General features: G+C 44.4%; 1 protein-coding gene across 3 annotated transcripts in view; it reads right to left on the bottom strand.

The window, feature by feature from the left end:
• Positions 1-821, bottom strand: part of LOC101861315 (E3 ubiquitin-protein ligase listerin) — a 42,847-nt gene extending 42,026 nt beyond the window's left edge. For 2 of the 3 annotated variants that reach the window (XR_001185227.2, XM_005107697.3), the window contains exon 1: positions 713-820. The gene's annotated coding sequence lies outside the window, so the exon portion shown is untranslated. Of the gene's footprint in view, positions 1-675 lie in introns of all 3 variants that reach the window. The other variant, XM_013087685.2, reaches the window with a different exon arrangement.
• Positions 822-4,783: the final 3,962 nt, after the last annotated feature.

Genomic DNA, 4,783 nt, shown 5'->3' with positions numbered 1-4,783 from the left:
CCCTGAACTTTATCATAATTTGATGTTCTGCAGTTGTTAAGTTTGATATCTTAGCTCGTCGCGTATCAAACATAGAATAATAGAGACTCTACTCTAGGATCTAGATCTAGACATCTATCTAGAACTAGATTCTAGATCTAGATCTAGACTTTAGATCTAGAATCTAGATATCTAGGCTCAGACAAGGGGGTTGGTTGGAACTACGGAAAAGGGAGTGTATACAGACCCGGTAACCGGGAACAAAGTCACAAAGTATACAGACCCGGTAGGGTAACTCTTTCGTGATTTCGGAAAGTTTCAGCGCCCTCTTGGCTAAGGGTAGAACTAGGTTCTTCTAGATTTATGGCCTAGACAGACAGATAAATCATTGATCTAGTTTCGAGGCTAGCCTAGATCTAGATCTAAATCTAAATGAAGATTGCGGATGTATTTTCGATGAACGATCGTTTTTCCTCCTGAAAAATCTAGAGAACAACAAACAATAACAAAAATACACACGAAGAATGCACTCTCCGACTCTTACTCTTGGGCCTAAACTCTAACAAGATCTATAATATAGATTAGTCTGGCTTAGATATAGAGATCTAGATTCTTCTAGATCTAAACTTCACCTTCTCTTCGTCTCTTCCAACAATAATAAATATAGATTCTAAATATAAACAAAAGAACTCTCACATCAACAGCTCTAGTCTACAGTCTACGTCTCACTCACTGTTTTCAACAGATGGCACACTGTCATGCTGTCGGCCCGACTGGGAACTGGGAAGACTGAAGACAGACAAGCAATAGGCCTACCTCTTTGCAAGAAGAGTGGAGATTTGAGATCTAGTATTCGTACTCGGACCAAGCAAAAGACGAATACGATCGAGTTTAAAATCCATGAGTTCGATTATCTAAGATATGCTCGGCTAACTATAATATTTGGACTCGAGTCCGAGTAAGAAACACTCGAGTACTCGAATCCCCAACACAGGCAGGGTGTGTTTATTGTTGTTCAAGGAGTTTAGAACTAATGGAGCCTCCTCTCTCTATTCGCGGCGCCACGAGCAGTACGCCGCGGTAGGGATCAAATATGGCCGCCGAGTGTGGGCTAAATCTCGAACTGTGGCGTTTCTTTTTTTAATGCGGACGATGACCGTGTACATTGCCTACTGAGCTCCATTTGAACGATTCGAAAATAGAAGCACAAGGCGATATTGGTACCCAAGGATGGGTACCCACCATCGCTTAGAAGCGCAGCGAATTAAAATTTTATTTTTTTTACGTTGGCATCCCAGGCGTACTTAGCTCCCTTTGACAATGTGACATTCGAAGCGTGGATACCAATCACCGCTTAGAAGCGTAGGGAATAGTTTTTTGTATGCTGGCATTCTTAGCTCCCTTGGCACGATCCAACATTCGAAGCATTTAATATGACCTTATGCAGTTGCGAGCGCCGTAAAACCCTCTACTAAAAAAACAAAACAAGAAGCATTTAAGGATATATTATGTCTACCCACCACCGCTTTGAAGCGCAGTGGTGATATGGGTACCCACTGCTACTTCGAAGGGCAGCGAGTCATGTGGTTTGTTGATTTTTTAAATATTTTTTTTTTGTAGACTGCCAGACTTATACTTAGCTCCCCTTGGCATTCGAAGCACAATGTTATAAATGTTGTGATGTGATGTCATCGCATTGCGGTGTGTCGTGCGTGATGAAAGCCTGTCGTGTTTTGCCACCAAAAAAAAAAGCCAGCCAGCACAATATTATACTAGTGAGGAGACCCAAAAGGTTATGCAAGTTGTGGGTAGGCCAAGGAGGGCGGATGGCAGGCGGGGACTAACGAAATGAGAGTTTAAAAGTTTTATAAGTCGTGCTGGCAAGGCTAAAAATACGCGCTACCCACCTTACTGTTACACTCATTTTGCCCTTTGTCTAAATCCTTATTCTATTGTCTGTGCTCTCTCTTACATTATGGCTGGCTGCATTGCAGATTGTTGGAGTGCATTCTGTAGTGTTCCCTTGCTTTTGTCCATTTTAGGCCGGTTCTTTGATCGTTGACTGGTGTGTAATTTCAGAGATTGCATTATCCTTCAGATTGGAAATTTGCATTCCGTTTTTGTGTTGTTTGTTCAAAATGACGTGCATAATGTGTATTGTTATTATTAGGCCTATTATGCCGCCAACAGAATTCTCTTGAACTTTTAAAATCATTTACTGCTTGAAGTCTTAGCTTATAATATGTAAATCTGTGCAAACGCACGGGAAGTATTGTTTGGCAGTTATCTGAGAAGAACGAAATAAAGTTACTAATACAAGTACCCCCAAAGCAATACAATGTACAATCAGAGAGTTTACAGGTACAATCTAGCAAACAGCAGTGTAGTGCGACGCAGCGACAGTGCGCATGTGTGTTAGATCTATCGCTCTGTAAAAAGTTTTTCTCTTGTCCAAGTTCCCCGCCCCACTCCCCTATTTTTTTTTCAAGCAGACTTAGACACGATTGGTCGCCTGTTTTTATTATTCCCCCTCTCCCCTCCCACTCTGCAACTGTCGCTTTTTTTGTGTTATTTATTATTATATTACCTGAATTACCTGTCCTGGGCAACAACGTCATTGCACACCGTACAGGTCCTTAAGTGCTCAGTTCCTCCCAGCTCGAAAGTCCGCAAGGTATCCATACTGATTGTTCCTGTGGTTGTCTGATTATGGCGACGTCTTTCCTTTCCAGATAACCGTTCCTTTCTTCCTTCTCCCCTCTCTATCCCAATTTCCCGCATCCTGATGATTGCGTGGTGTTCTGCTGTCTCACTGTCTTCCTCATCCCGCATATTTTCCTCCATGGTCTTCAACACTTCTCCTTTGTCAAATTTCACCTCACCATCGACCACGGCACTGCTTGCCGGCCTATCAGCCTCCTCATTGCCCTTCACTCCAGAGTGCCCAGGACAGAATATCCACGAGATGGCTCTAAGTGATAAGTGTTGTATTGGGTTCATCTATTCACTGCGAAGCAGCCCTTTCTCAACCCTTCGCAGGATGCTCTGGGAATCCGTGACAATGATGAGATGAGTAGTTCTTGGTCTTGTATTTTGAAGCCAGCCAAGGGCTCTTGTTACGGCCTCGATCTCCATTTTCATGCTTGAAGTTGTTCTTTCTGTGGCCCTTGACATACTATGAACCTGTTGTTCTTGCTGTACACCACAAAGCCCCACCCACTTTCCTCACCCCTCCTGACCGATCCATTCGTGTAGATCACTGGGTCCTCTCGCTTAGAGTGCTCCTCAGTAAACTGTCGTATGTCATTGTCGTTAAGGACAGCAGCACATTCCCGTCTTTCACGACCCATAGTGATGTGAACGTTGGCCAGGCTTCTGCAATCGGGGCTTAATAGTTCAAACCATTCCTTTCCACAGCATATTTTATCGATGCCACAAAATTTCCTCAAGGAGTCATCAGCTTCTGCCACCCATGAGCTGCCCCAAGGAGTCTTCAGCTTCTGCCATCCATGAGCTTGATCCTGTTTCCTTTGATGTTACTTAAGTTGTCATACAAAGGGTGCCTCGGGTCTCCCAAAACATTCAAGTACAGCTTTGCCCGTGCCACCTTCATGCCTCACTCTGATGCTGGCAAGGTCCAGGATGTATCTCATACAGACAACATGGATGTCCTTTGGGCAACCCAGAACGGCCCTCATAGCTACATTCTGTACACTCTCCACCCTGTCTATATGAGTCTTGGATAGGGAGATGATGCCCAGACCTTAGTCTATGACTGACAGAACAACCAGCTGTATTAGGAGAAAAAGAACTCTCTGTTGAATTCCCCGCTGAAGCCAAGGGTCTTCACTACATTGATGCCTTTCTGAGCCCTGACGGCAACATTGTCAATATGTCTTCGGAAATAAAATATCCTGTCCAGAGTGATTCCCAGGTACTTCAACTCATGCTGTCTGTCTATAAGAAAGTGGTTAAGCAGAATTGGATGTCTAGGATCTTTCACAATACGGTTGTTGAGTGAACATCAGATGACCTGTGCTTTGTCAGGATTGATGACCGCATTGTATTCCTCACACCAATCTGCGACCTTGCTCAGCCTGACCTTTAGCATCTGTCCAACCGCTAGCCTATCATGACCTGTTCGTAGACCATAACATCATCTGCAAAGGTTAGGAATCTTCCTGCTCCACTTACACCGATCCTGACAATTTTGGATGTATATATGTTAAACAGGACCGGTGATAAGGCTGATCCATGTGGCAGTCCTGAGGCAATCACTACTGGGTCAGACATTCACCGTCCATTTCTCAGTGCCACCTTCCTCTCAAACAGAGCTCCGGAGATCCATTGTACCAACCAGGGATCAACATTCATTTCCATCAGAAGATCCATGAGCTTGCCGCAATCAACTCGGTTGTAAGCATCCTCTAGGTCTATGGCAGCCATTACTGTCTCCTCCTTTCTCAGGAGCCTTCAAATACTCCAAAGGCTAGCACAGCCGTCTTTGTGCAGGTGTCTTTCCCTGGTCTGTAGCTTCCAAGGCCGTCTGGAAGGAGCTTTTTCCTCTCTAGTTAATTTACCAGCCTTTTGGCCACAATCTTTTCCTGGATCTTTCCATACGTGTTCTGCATGGTGATGATTCTGTATCCCTTGATGTTGGAGTGGCCTTTGCCTGGTTTAGGAAGAGGCATGAGGTAGCTGTGTAGCCACTCCTCTGGGATTTTGCCTTTGGCCAGACTCTTGTTGAAGTCCCCCACCATGCCCTGTAGATCTTCTTCATCTGTCTGTGTCTTACCCCCATCAC

Source organism: Aplysia californica, unplaced genomic scaffold (genome assembly GCF_000002075.1).
Source record: "Aplysia californica isolate F4 #8 unplaced genomic scaffold, AplCal3.0 scaffold00623, whole genome shotgun sequence".
Taxonomy (NCBI): Eukaryota; Metazoa; Mollusca; class Gastropoda; order Aplysiida; family Aplysiidae; genus Aplysia; species Aplysia californica.
Note: the sequence above shows the minus strand (reverse complement) of the source record. Positions and strands in the feature narration are given on the sequence as shown.